The sequence below is a fragment of the Lissotriton helveticus genome, chromosome 3_1, assembly GCF_964261635.1.
Source record: "Lissotriton helveticus chromosome 3_1, aLisHel1.1, whole genome shotgun sequence".
NCBI classification, from domain to species: domain Eukaryota; kingdom Metazoa; phylum Chordata; class Amphibia; order Caudata; family Salamandridae; genus Lissotriton; species Lissotriton helveticus.
Window position 1 is genome coordinate 1,493,521,973 of NC_136061.1, and position 14,912 is coordinate 1,493,536,884.

At 42.3% G+C, this 14,912-nt stretch overlaps 1 protein-coding gene across 2 annotated transcripts in view; it reads left to right on the forward strand.

The window, feature by feature from the left end:
- PKNOX2 (PBX/knotted 1 homeobox 2) overlaps positions 1-14,912 on the forward strand; it is a 3,383,295-nt gene that overhangs the window by 1,542,697 nt on the left and 1,825,686 nt on the right. The gene's annotated exons all lie outside the window — the stretch shown is intronic.

A 14,912-nucleotide genomic window follows, 5' to 3' on the forward strand; every position in this document is an offset into this window, starting at 1 on the left:
GCCCGTAAAATGATGGATAATCCTTGATTTTCCCTTTTTTATAGCAATCTTGTTACAATTGTCCGATGTCTACTATTATTTAATAACATTTTAACAAGGATTTTATAATGCCATTGTAAAATTGTGAATGTGCTTTTATGAATTCTTGGAATTTGAATAAAGATTTATGAAATTAAATGAAATATTAGATTGTATATGCTATTGTTATATCATTTAAATGGTAAGAGTTAATGCATTTGTTGTAAACAGTAACTATTCTTCTTTAGAAGTTCTTTTTTAATATTTATTTTTTATAAATTATTGCATGTTTAATTTTTATTTTACATTTTAGATTCTCTTTTCATTTTTATTTAACAAAGTACTAAATGGCATATATATTTTCTAACAATAATTTATTTTAATTACATTTAATTAGTACATTTTAGAAGCAAATAAGTTGTCAATTATTAAACAGTAATAGTTTAACCCTGTTTTCAAGTAGATATTTTAGATTTTCTACTATACAATACATCATACTATATTTTCATAGTGAATATTCCGATATTTTTGTGATCTTTACTTTTTATATATAGAAACTCAATATTTTGGTCATAGACACATTTTTACACACGCTTATGCACAGAAACTCACTTATCCTCACTCACACATTCTCTGGCTGACGTATGCCCATTAATGCGACTACACACATGTACACCCAAAAGCTCACAAGTATGCTTTTGCCAGCATCAGGGCAAACATGCATCTGGACACCTATTTGTGATCATACTCCCACATTTGCATTTTCCTTCATATAACACACACGTGTGTTAAGATGAAAAGATTACCTCTTTTTCAGAAAGTCACACAAGCCCATTCTTCATTAGTAGCTCATGGAGGTACACACACATTAGATGTCATTACACCTAGTTTGATAGTAATCAATTTACTGTGCTTGAAAGAATCAAATGCTGAGGTGGCTTTTATTGGATTCAAATTTCTAAACTGTTGATCACCATCAATGGCAGAGGTGAGTGTATGTATTACTGTACCATCTAACTGCCTTACAGACGGACCAACCTTGACACACATAGCCTTGTGAACTAACAAACACTCACTTTGTGGTGTCTTAACTGGTGAGATGCATCAAACATCACAGTGGTATTTGATAACCCCCTTCCATTTCCCAACTTATACAAATCACACAATATCATTCCTCACTAGTCCAATACAAAAGTGCTTACACATATGCACAATCTACATGGCTGATATAGCTGAAGTGTGATATCATCTTTTGTCTTGATGCTGTAAATGTGCCATTGCATACCAATGTACCATTACCTCCAGCCTGCATCACATACCACCCACCATGTTTGAAGTTTGACGTTTTGTTTTGAATACATTATCTTTAGTCTAAAAAAAATTATGAAATCAGTTTGTGGTTAAAAGCAGTTCTCATCTTGAATGTTTCCCTATCACTCCAAGTATCGAATTGCAATCTTATAGGAACGTTATTATTTCTCTTAGTATAGAGCATTCACATTAAGCTAGCGCTGACGTTAAACATTGTAAGCTACCTTCAACTTAACTTATATGAAATCAAAATTATTATTATTTTATTTTAAAACAATATTTTCTTTTTTCTTTTAGAATTTGTGTGTTTTATGAAAATTCATTTTATTATACTATTTCGTGTTAGACACATAATACAAACAATACCTATAATAACATAATTATTATTATTATTGTTGATATTATTATAATAATAAGAATAAGAATACACGAATACTCGTCATAATAATAATAATAATAACAATAATAATAATAATAGTAATAATATTATCAGTAGTACTTTCTTGTTATGCTTCAAAGAACCCTTCATGAGGAAGTGTTTCCCCCACTGCTCATCGAAGAACGAAGGTGCAGTACAGGAGGTGTATCAGTGATGAGTGGAATAATCTAAGGAAAGGTTGATCGTTCCCACACCACATTTTCATTACAGCCACTGACTAAATAAATGAGTTATGTTCAGATTGAGTGTCTACAAAAGTATTGTCATATAGATATGCTTTGTCTACACACTGTGTTAAGTTAGCATGATCCTATTAGGAGTTTAAACGCCATTTTACCTTTCTGCTGCTTCTGCACACGACACATAATTTTTGCTTTAGCTTTGAGCCTAGTAGAATGTTTTTGCTTCACACGAGAATAATATGTTGTTGCTCTGATATCAGCTTTCCTTAGTGAGCTGTGTCTGTACAGTGAGTGCCGAGGCCTTCAAGGATATCTCAATACAGTGGTTGTTGTCACTGGTGTAACACAGGCCCACGCAGCCCCCACAGTGCGGGGGGGCCCAACGCTCCAGGGGGGCCCCACGCTCCAGGGGCCCCCTCACTCCCAGCAGAGGAAGACTGCTGCAAGCAAGGCAGCAAGTCTAAATTAAACAGTGCGCACATGGCAGGGAACGGTGACAGCCTCTATTTAAACATTAAATAACAGGGGCGTAATAACACAGGCCCCCACAGGGGCCCCCCACGCTCCAGGGGCCCCCGCTCCGGGCCCCCATGCTCCAGCCCCCACCTCTCTCTCGGCAGAGCCAAGTCTATAATCTGTGCGCGCCTACACCACGGACGGTGACGTGACGCTTCTCTATTTCACCTTTAATTATAGGGGTTATTAACACAGGCCCCTGCAGGGGCCCCCCACACTCCAGGGGCCCCCTCACTAGTCTCAGCAATAGCAGAGGCAAGGCAGCAAGCCTATAAACAGTGAGCACACACCACGGATGGTGTGACCTGCCTCGGGCTCGGCACAGGGGCCTCTATTAAAAAAATGAATTATGGTTCCGTGCGCTGATCGCATGCATTGTGCTAAAAGTTGTTTTCCATCTGCTTCTTTTTTAAGCCTCTCCTGCAGATGCTTCTAGTAACAGCACTACAGAGGCAGGCTCACAAGCTTCTTAGCAGGTAACGAGGTGCACTTTATTTCTCTATTCCGACTTCTGATAGGGTAGGAAGGGGCATGATAGGCAAGCCCTGAAAAACTGTTCTCTGGCATGCTTCACTGCCTTATGCCAGTGTAGCCTGTCCGATATGAATTGTGAATGTGTGAGGCTGGGCTGTATCAGCCCCCGCCTGACACATGCGCAATACAGCCAGTCGAGCCGCAGGTGCTGGCAATGTGATATTATAGCTTTTACATTCAAATAAACGATCCATGAGATCATTTGTTTTCATGTAAAAGATGTACATTCTAAGCAAACCGTGCCAGAGTGGTGGGCCAATGCCCTGGCGCCCCCTGTGGAGCAGCCACTGCTGCTATAAAGGTTTGTAAGTCTGGATCGAGTGTGGGTAGAAGGAGAAGGAAAGTGGAAAGTGTCAGGGGGAAAAGGTAGAGCTTTACCTGCATGGTCTACATTACAGTCATGTGTAGTCCAGTCAGGGGGGGTAGGGAAACTAAAATATATAGGCAGTTACACGGCATAAACCTATAGAGAGAAGCAGTGAGGTGCTTTGTGTGTGTAGACAAAAAACAGGGGTAAACAGAGAGATGGTTCCAAATCAGTAAAACAGTGCCACATGGGTCAGAAAAGAAATTGGTGACATAAGCAGTATCTGTCCATCTTTGTAAGAGGAGGAATGCTTCCAAGTACTGTACAGATACAACCTCCTGGGTGAGGAAATAAGTGGGAGAGCAATCACGATTGACAATCTTGAGCAGAATTTGTACTATCCTAAAAGGTCCCAATTTAGCCTACCCTAGCTTTGGTGAAGGAGGTCAACATTTTGAGAAGAAATTTCGGCCTCAAACATCTCATGCTCAAGAAGGCTGTCAGAGGAAGAAGTGAACATGCCAGACCAGCACTCAATTTAGCTGCAGAGCACCAGGGGAGGTGAGTGGTACACTATACTAAGCACACATTTTTAGCTTAGGTATTTTTAGCCAGGTCCGTAATTACATCGAACACACACTTTGGAGAGACCCTCAATATCTTTCATCCCACTTAAAGCCCCAGAAACAACACCATGTCACTGTGCATCATGCATGACTCATGGCAAGTTTCCAGATTGCCTATGTGCAGAGGCATAGTGAACCCTCCCCCACCGAACCCCACCCCTTGCTTTAGAAACTATGGTGAAGTCCTTGATGGGCCTCTTCTGTCTGCAACTCTGCAGACAAAGGCTCAGCTCATAATTAATATGAAAAAGTGGACAAGTGAGTAGGTGAAGGGATGGGTGGATGGCTGGATGGATTTGTGAAAGGGTGAATGGTTAAATGAGGTTGAATAGATGGATAATGAGAGAGGATGATGGATGGATGAGTGAGTGGAAGGATGGATTAGAGAAAAGGTAAATAGATGAATGTATGGGTGGAAGGGTAGATGGATGGATAAAAGGGTGGATGGATGAGTGAAAGGATGGATGGATGAGTGAAAGGGTGGATGGATGAGTGAAAGGGTGGATGATGAGCGAGTGGGTGGATGGATGAGTGAAATGATGGATTGATGAATTGATATGTGAAAGGGTGAATGGATGGATGGATACGTGAAAGGGTGGATGTAAGGATGGATGAGTGAGTGAAAGGGAGGGTAGATGGGCAAAAGGATGGATAGATGAGTGAAAGAATGAAAGGATAAAGGGATGAGAGAAAGGATGGATGAGTGATAGGGTCAATAGATGGATTAATGAGTGTATGAGTAGATGGATGGGTGGGTGGATGAGTGGAAGGAAGGATGGCCAAGTGACAGGGTCGATGGAGAGAGAAAGGGAGGATGGATGCATGACTGAAAGGCTGAACTGGTGGAAGGATGAGGGACTGGGAGGATATATGAGTAAGTGAAAGGGTGGCTGGATGGGTGAAAGGGTAAATGGCTGGATGGATGAGTGGATGGATGGATGGATGGAAGAGTAGATGAGTGTAAAGATGGATAGGGTGAAAGGGTGGATGGATGGATAATGAAGGGATGAGTGAAAGGGTGGATAGAGGGATGGATGAGTGAAATGATAGATGGAAGGATACATGATGGACAGGTTTGCAAATGGTTGAATATGTGTGGATATGGATGTGCTTACTTATATACTATTGCACAACATCCTCTGATGTGTCTGTAAAACGTACCTTTTGTCCCGAAGTTACGTCCTGAATTTTGAGCTCCTGTCCTGAATTTTGACCTGTGGTAGGGCAACGTGGTAGGTGGTGGGCTGGGACACCGAGGGCGAGGGGGGCCCCCTCCATGTGCTTTGCAGGGGGGGCCCCTCAAGTTTCGTTACACCACTGGTTGTTGTGAGGTCTGATCTTCGCACGTTCTAGACATAACATACATGCAGCTGCGGCCAAATTCTGGCTTTAGGCGCGTTTTATATTGCACTGCACAGAGCATACACACACACTTGATGGTGCTTCGCATGCAGAGAGCTGGTGGAAGATGATGTGATCCCTTACCACTAGGGTCTGAGGTATGGGGCCGCCCTGCTAAAACCCAAAGAGACCTTCTTAGATATAATATAATATACTAGCAAGGGAGGGTGAGAATTAGGTGTCTTGTAGCCTTCTTCCCTCTAGCATTTTAACATGCTTTCTCCCCTTGTATTCTATGGACTAGTAACTATGCTGATTACGTTGTTTCTTATAATATGTTTGCTTGTATTAGCTAAGATACTGCGCTTGAGAACACTGCATTAGAAAATAAACATTTCAAATGTGCACGCATCCTCATTTACTCCTAGTTCTGGATTGAAATGATTGTATAGCGAAAGAGTGTTCATGTGTTCCACGTTACCTGAGGTGTTCTAAGTCCATGTTCTGGTTTGTCTAAACATTGGGAGTTTGTAAGAACCAATGAGACACTGTTGCTAGTCTGGTAGGGGATTTTGGGTACTAAGGTGAGTTTTGGCACACTCTAATTCACTGAAGTTCCAAATCTCTATGCACAGTTCTGTATGAGAATGGAATCCCTGCGACATGGCGCCCAGCCGTTGGTGGTCTTATTACATGACACTTGAGTAGTGCAATATTCAGTCCTTAACCCCTTCACTATTGTTTCCAGTTAACGGTGGTGTCGGACAAACCTACCTATATTTATATAGGTCTTTTCAAGCTTGATTCTTTCAAAATGGTTTCCTTGTTCAAGATGAGCATGGGCCTGAGGCTGCTGTTGAATTGGGTATGCGCCTATGTGGCTCCTTTGATGTGGTTTCCGATCTCATACTTGCGAATGTCAAGGAAGATGCGGTGAACTTTCAGGTGTCCTATGCTTTGCAGGTGATTCCCGATGTCGATAAACCCCGACAGTTAGCAAGAATTATTGTGGCGGCTTATAAGACCTTGGGCCGCAATAGTGTGGGTGTCAAGCCATTTTCTATTAGGGAGAAAAAACAACCCCAAGGGCAGAAGTCTGAAACTGACGAACAGCCCAAGACCAAAAAACTAAATTGGCTGAAAAAACAAAAACAGGGTAAACAACAACAACAGAAACAGGAGTCTCGTCCTGCGTCTCCATTGCCTGCGCCCCAGAACGTAATTATGACTTGCGCGATCGCGCGACGATAAAATCACCTGATCGTTTTCAGGTTACTGATCAACGCTCTCCTCGTTCTTTTCACGACTCATCGACCGGTGGTGGAGGCTGGGGTCGGGGTGGCCAGCAAGGACGCGACCAGCCCCGCCCGAAAGACGGTAAAGTAAAGGAGGACGATTCTACACCGAAAAGACCCCAGTTTCAGAAAAAGAAAGTCACCGCTTTAACAGCGAGATATGCCACAGATAGGGAGAACGCAGCTTCGGAATCAGACATGGGCTCTGACCTTGCTGGACAGCGCGGCGGAGATTACCATAGTGCGAGAGGCCCTGCGTCCGCTACTGAAGGTGACAGCGACTGACCGTTATGTTGTTGTGGAGACAGCTGACACTAGAGTAGCTCCCCCTGATAGACTTCATGAAATAGTCCTGTTTATTGAAGGTGACATACAACGTACAATCCAAGGGGTATTTTGGGAAAATCTTACGACTACCTCTGACATTTTGTTAGCAGAGGCTGACTGGCCCCCGCCTTTTGTGCTCGCCGCTCCAAGAGGGGAGGAGGTAATCCTCCCTAGTTTCCCGCACACTGTCTCGAAGGAGCATGCGCTGAATTTTACAGACGAGTGGGCTAAAGCCCTTGCCCCGGCTTTGTACCGTACCCACTGTGGTTGGGATAAATTTTCCCCACACCACGAGATTCCTTTGCGGTCTATGCCACAGCCTCAACCTCAATATCCCATTAGATGTGAAGCTAAGGCTTCCGTTGCGGAAATCCTTGAACAATTGGAATATCAAGGAGTGATTGAAACATGTGTGTCACCGATGAATAACCCTATTTTTACTGTGACCAAACCTGACGGATCATATCGTTTGGTATTGGATTACCGGCATTTGAACTCGCATTGCCGTACCTGTGCAGTACAGAATACTCACGGCTCTGCCTTAGTGGATAGTCTTGTCCGTAAGCGGTTTAAAACCATGCTTGACATATCCAACGGTTTTTATGCCCACCATTTGGATGGTCTGAGTTCCCAATGTACCAGTTTTACATGCGGCGGCGAACAAAAACAGTTCAAACATTTACCAATGGGCTATAAGAATAGTCCTGGGGTATTTGCTGCCCGCATAGTCTCTCTCTTTGAGAGAGTAGACCCAGATGCTTGTTCGTATGTGGATGATATTTATCTCACGGACGATGAACTTTGGGCGCATCTGTGTCGAGTTGACCGCATAATTTGTAGCTTTGCGGACTTTGGTTAAAAATTCAACTTTGCAAAATCACACATTGCAGAGTACACAGTGTTGTTCCTGGGCTACGAGCTCAACAATGAAGGCCGAGGATTGGCTCCTCACTTCTTGGAGAAATGCGCACAACTGCGCGCTCCGACAACTCTGAAAAAATTACAGTCTTTGCTGGGATTTTTGAATTTCGACATACATTCCTGAATATGCCCAGCGTATCAAGCCTTTGTATGCTTTGATACAACCTACTTTTACCAAATCATGCTGGCTGCCAGAACACTCAGCCATTCTGCAATCTTTGCAGGCTGATCTGCTCGAATCTACATTTTTCCTGACTCGTGATAACCACACCAACCTGGTGATAAGAATCATCCCTGGGGCGGTAGGTTTCACTTACCTTACTTTTAACGAAGGAGACACAGCACCTATTGCCTACAAGTCACACTTGTACACTTCGGCTGAAATGCGATTTTCCACTATGGAGAAAGTTTTGACAGCAGTGCAGATGGCGATTCTTAAGTAACGTGCTCTGTCACAGGGAAAACGCATGTTGGTTGTTACACCGTTTCCTGCATTAGAGGCAGTGACGAAAGCCAGTGTACCAAATTCTAAAGCTTTGCACCCTCGGTGGATACAATAGGCAGCATCATTGACATCTCCGGATGTCACGTTTATTTTTGATGCCTCCTTACAGTCACAGGAGTTTTTTGCAATATGAATTTGTTCATCCTGCACCTTTGGCTATGTGGCCTTTGGAGGATTTCCATTGCATCAAATACACTGATGGTTCGGCGCAGGTTGTGCATGGGTCTAAACACGCATACGTTTCCGCTTGAGCCATTGTGGTAGGTGCCATGGTGAACAATGAGTTTAAGTCCAGGGTTGTGCACACGCAGACTCTATGGGACCGCACCGCACAATTAGCAGAGCTTCGTGCTCTGATGCTTGCATTGGAGTACGCTGATCCGAGTGTGACGACTCTTATTTTAAGTGATTCTTACTACTGTGTCCAGTCTTACAATGAAAACTTGTTCTTTTGGATTCAGAATGATTTTTGTGATTCCAAGGGTAGCACAATAAAACATAAAATGATCTGGGTCCGAGTGGCTGAGCATAAGGAGCAGTTGCCACTCGTGTTTGTAATTCATACTCTTGGTCATCAGCGCGTGGGAGTCCACGCTGTTGGCAATTCGCTTGCCGATGAGGCAGCAAAATCAGCAGTATTGATATATTTGGTTGCAGCAGTTACACGGTCCAAAAGTAAGATTGATGATGATATCTTGGCAGCTGTTGCTGCGACTGAGAAGGGAAGTAAATATCCTAAGGGGTTCCCTTCTAAGTATTCATACCACTTAAGTCCCGATAAGGTTCCTTATGTGGACCCAGTCAGTCAATCACTTTTATTCGATTTTTGACAATCATAAAAAGACACAGGATACAGTTCAAGAAATACACAAGACAAAAAATAACTACATAATGTATCTACACAATGTATCATACATCAAATCATCAGTTTACATAAGAATTTTAAAATAGTATATACAAGTTCTATATCACAGTACAATGTAGAAAAAATTTCATATAAGAGATTTAAAAGATCAGAATATCTATTAAAAATACATTAAGATATTTTGTTTATAATTAATCCTTTGTTTCCTTTACTAAGCATTTTGTTAATACGGACTCCTGCAACTAGAAAGTTTGCAACATGAAAAGTGATTCGTGCATTGTGCAAAAGTTGCAGAAATAAGAGCGCTGGCCTCACCTGTAAGAAGCCAGCCTCTCGGAGGATTGGAACAAGATATTTCCTCCTGATTTGAGCATAATGGTCACAGAACATAATAAAATGTAAAGTGTCCTGAGATGAAAACTGATCACAATCACATGGCTTAGTGTTATCAGGTGTATCCCATCTATAGTAGGTGCCCAACAAAAAGTGAATCAGGTTTAAACGGAATCTAATTAAAAGAAAGCGATGAAATGGTTTATTAACAAATACCAGGTAGGGTTCTGGGCCTGGAACAGTCTTAAGCGTAAAATTTCTTCTAACCCTTGTTTTTTAGGCTCTATTTCCTCCCGCTCTGCTGTAAAGAGGTTTATCAGTGATGTCTTTATCATCTTGACATCCTCCTTTTGAATGCCATCTGGGGAGTTAAAGAGATCGATACGTCCCACCTGGGTTAACATTGTTTTTACATACATCAACCATGGGATCTTTAAGGCTCCATCCATGCTCAGGCAGTCTTTGAGGATTATGTGATTTAATGAAATTTCATCATTAAGCCAAGTTTTTAGCCAAGAAATGATAGGGGCAGATTTTATGATGTCTGTAACATACCCAGTACCCAGCTCTGAATGAGTTGTAAAAGTAGGGGTAGACTGGGGGACGGAAAGTAATGATCTAAAGAACCTATTTTCCGCCCTTTGAATGGGGACTGGGTTTGTGTATCCCCATATTGAGGCCCCATAGATGGCAATTGCCAAACATTTAGCATTGTAAACCTTAAGAATAGCATTCATTGGACGTGACCTCATTTTTTTAGCAAAATTCAAGATGGCTCCAGCAGATCTAGTAACTGCGTTTGATTTGGACTTATATTGGGCGCCCCAATTGCCTATATCATCGAATAGCACACCCAGGCAAGTAAAGGAAGGAACCCTTTGAAATTCCATTCCTGTGCAGATGAAAGTTATGGTTTTGTTTTTCCTGCCTTTAAGTCCCATAATCATAACGTGTGATTTATGTGTGTTTATTTTTAAATCTAGCGAGGTCATAAAGTCCCCAAAGGAAGCCAATAGTTTGTTAAGGGCCACACCTGTTCGTGCCAAGAGGACTGCGTCGTCCGCGTACAGGAGGACCGGGATGTTATTCTCTCCTGCACGCGGAACGTCAGACCCCAGGGTGGTAAGCGCCGGCTCAAGTGCATTTATGTACAAAGTGAAAAGGAGAGGGGCAAGGATGCAATCTTGCCTCACTCCTCTCTGAGAGTTAAAGGGTTCAGTGCATCTACCGTCTTTGGTTACTCTAACCGAAGCCTCCAATCCTTGGTGGAGATCGGCTAAGAAGCCCACCAGTGATCTTTCTATGCCCATTTCCAGAAGGACTCCCCACAGCCTTGACCTGTTGACCAGGTCAAAGGCTGAGGAGAGATCCATGAATGCCATGTACAGGGCCCCTTTTTTCACTATAGTATATTTGCTAATGATCAGATGTAAATTAAGGCACTGATCCAGGTTCCTTATGTGAAAATACCTGATGTTCGGGAGAGATTGATTCCCAACTAGGATCGCAGAAATACATTGATCACAGCGGCCCATGAAGTGGTTGCGTCTGCGCATGCAGGCGTTTCAGCCACTGTGACTCAGTTACAACAGCGTTTTTGGTGGCGGGGACTGTACAAACAGACACGTGATTATGTTCTTCAATGTGACATTTGCCAGCAGATTAAGCCTTCAACTGCTGCGCGTCCGCCCCAAACACAGTTTTTTATTTCTAATAAACCACTTGGGTGTGTTTATTTAGATCACTGCGGTCCTTTTTCTTCTGATACTGCATATAAGTATATCTTAGTAGCAGTTGATTCATGCACACGCTTTGTGTGGGTATGGCCTCACCGCAGCACTGATTCACGGACTGTCATAAGAGATTTGCGTGTCTTTTTAGGGATTTTTGCCTGTGGTATCTTCCATTCGGATCAGGGTCCTGCTTTCGCCTCTAAGGCGTATAAGGATGCCATGGCTTCGTTGGGGGTCCAAGTCAAGTTTTCGTCTCCATACAGACCTGAGGGTAATAGTGTTGTGGAACGAATGAACCGTGACTTAAAGCAATCATTGACAGCTCGAGTTATAGGCACTGGCAGGAACTGGCTGGCTCACCTCAATGGCGTGCAGCGTGCTCTTATTAATCTCCCTAGAAGGTCTCTGGGTGGGTGGACCCCATACGAAATGCACTTTGGTATCAAGATGTATGCATCGGACCTTGACGGTCTAGACTGTGTGCTGTTGCTGCCTCCTTTGACGTAGATGAACATTGCAATGTTTTACAGAATCTACAAGAGACGAGAAACAGTCTTGCAAAGAAACATTTGCCTTCCACCTCGGATGATGCGTTGCAGATCCCGGTAGTTGGCTGGCTACCCCAAGTTGGAGAACTGGTTCGAGAGAAGATCGAGAATAAAAAAGAATTTGGTCTCTTATCGAGCTCCAGTTCCAGTGCTTGGTGTGAAGGGCCCAAGATCATTTTACCACCACTTCCTGGTCGTAAGGAAAACAGGTATATCTCCATTGACAATGTCAAGATACACATAGTGGCCGATTCTTCTTAATATGACACCGGCAGTCTCATGTCCTTCGATTGTGAGAAATTCTGTATTGGCCACGGCTTCGAATCCTGAGCCTGAGGTTGCCCTCGAGATGCCTGCAATTTCTAGACCTTTATTGAGTAACTTGCCTGGTACTCAACTTGATGACACTGACTATACTTACCCAACTGACTTATCAATGCCTGATTTACAAACTCGCTTGGCCACAGAATCCAGATTTTCATTTGACACTGTTTCACACACATCAACAACCTCTTCGCGTATTACTGTTTATGCAAGATTATTTTAAAAACATTTTTTGATTCCCCCCGTGGACATATATTTGCCTGTGCTTTTTTCGATATACCTTTTTATGTCAATTGTTTTTGTATTTTATTTTTTCAAAATCGTCAATGGACACTATGTCAAAGAGAGAACATGCATTCGACATCTGAATGGGACATTGGCACCCCATTCCTCCTCGCATACTCCACACAGACTGAAGAGAGACTTGGCTTTTGTTAACATCACTGCTTGGCCTGTCCTGGATGGGATTGTATGGGATGCTGTTAAATTTCAAATCCATGGCCTCACTGAGGTTATCAATGTCCCTAATGTGCTTCAAGTTAACATGGGGGATGTAGTTAAACAAAATATACGTTCTGATGATTGGGATGTTCAGGCCGTAGAAGCATTGTTTTTTTATTTGAAATATTATGCTGCCTTTGATGCTGAAGATTTGTATTTAGAATCTGCTAATTATGGTGATTTATTTTGTTCCCAATATTATGGTAACCACTACCTGCATAAAACTAATTCCAGGAGGAGTACTGTGAATTATACACAATGGGAACATTGTCCGGCTCCTATACAAGGCAGTTCGAGTACCTTTTTAAAAAAGTACACTTATTTTACTGATTTTAATTTAGTCCAATCCCACGTCTTTTTATTTTAAGATGACAGAAAAGTCCATGTCCAAGGTTAGACTTACAGATACAAAATTATTGTATTCGAAGTCCTTTCTAGACCAGTTAGCAGTTGGTGGCTACGAGTTGTGGAAGGAATCAGTTGATCTTAAATCTGTTTGGGGTTCCAAAAGTTGGCAGGTACAAGGCACTGAGGCTTTGCACCGTGCACGTCTCATCCCGAATCATATGTTGTTTTTGAATTCCACCATTTCACAGACAACATGCTTTGGATTGGCTACTTCTAAAAAATTAAATGCTCCTTCCTTCCCTGATTTGGAAGAATATTCAGGTTGGGGTAATACTACAAAATTTTCGATCAGAGAGTTGCAAACTCTTTTGCTAAATTCGTCCTTTAACATATCCAGTTTGGATCCCAATGGCTGGTTGCTCTAGCACAGAAGTACTGACTTGTGCCAACATCGTTTTCTGGGTTTGGCTCAGGCTACACAGGTCAGGGTAGATCCCCGTTTTGAAAGTGACCATTCTCTAACTACCTATTCTGTAGGCAAATTATGTCAAAATTGGCTCAAATATTCTACCTTGGCGTCAGTTAAACTGCATTTATCTAAACTGACTGACAATGTTGATCTGAATGATTTCATGAAAGGCCTGGCTAAAAGTAGATCTAAAAGATGGATATATGTTGTTTATAACGAACTCTGGAAAACATCCCAGATTAAGGCGGCTACCCGCCTTAGGGCTATAGATCAGGCTAATTTAGAAAAGATGTTAGCAGTGGTAGATAATAGCATTAACACGCTTTCTTCACGCATTTACACATTGGATAATATTGTGTCATCTGTTGTTGATATTGTGCAAGATGAAATGTCGGTGTTATACCATGGTCAAAATCAATTGCGTTCTGTTATGCAGTTTGCTTGGACCCTGCAGACACTCAAGGCCGGTAAAGTTCCATGGCATTACATTAATACCTCTTCTCTATTTGCCCCATTTAATTTGACTGATAAGCAATGTTTACTTTCAATGAAGGATGCTTCTTTTTCCATGTTACATATTGAACGTTTGGAATCTTTACCATTTTCTGTGGCAGAGGCCACTACTGCAACGTGGCTTATCCATGGATTAATAACTCTACCGTTTGCTCTTTTCGAATTTAAAAATTGTATGAAGTATTTTGCCATTGGTAGGTACGAGCCTCTTGGTAGCTCCTATCTCCATGAAGTCTGGTCGCTTCCTTTTACATATATATGCCTTAGGGAGGGCAAGGAAGTTTATCTGAAAGTTGACAAATGCACTGAAACACCAGATCACTCATTAATGTGTTAGACATATCCAATTACACGGCTCTTGTAATCAAAACAAGCCTAATTTAGCCTGTGTTTTGATAGGTACCCCCATGCCCTTTATCGTTCCCACATTCACATTACTGGCAAATGGGAGTTATTTACTATTAAACAATGAGGATTGCTGTGGGTTAATAAAAGGCATTGCTTATGTCGTTACCGTCAGTGAGCTTGTGGATTGCTGTAAAAATTTGATGTATCCACCCACGCATTGGAAACTGGATGTTTCCATCTGGCCGAGGATTCCGACCTTGAAAGCACAGTTCAATAAGATGAGTCGCATAAGAGCTCTATTGTCCCAAAAAGAAGTTGCCCTCACATCTGCTCGTGAAACATTTGTACTTCACGTAGCTAACACCCGCACAGAGGTGCATGCTTTATTAAATACTAACCTACCATTGCATTTCAGTGAACTGATTCACACAATCTTTAATGCATCCTCCACAACGGGGCTGGCACACTTTTTTAAAGTAGTTAGCAGCGGTCTTGGGACTTCATTTCAAAATATATTTGGGGTCATTCCTGCTTTCTTCCATTCGATCTTTTCCAACTTATTTGGTGGATTTCCCGTTTTCCTGGCACTGGCTGCAGGCGTTCTTTTG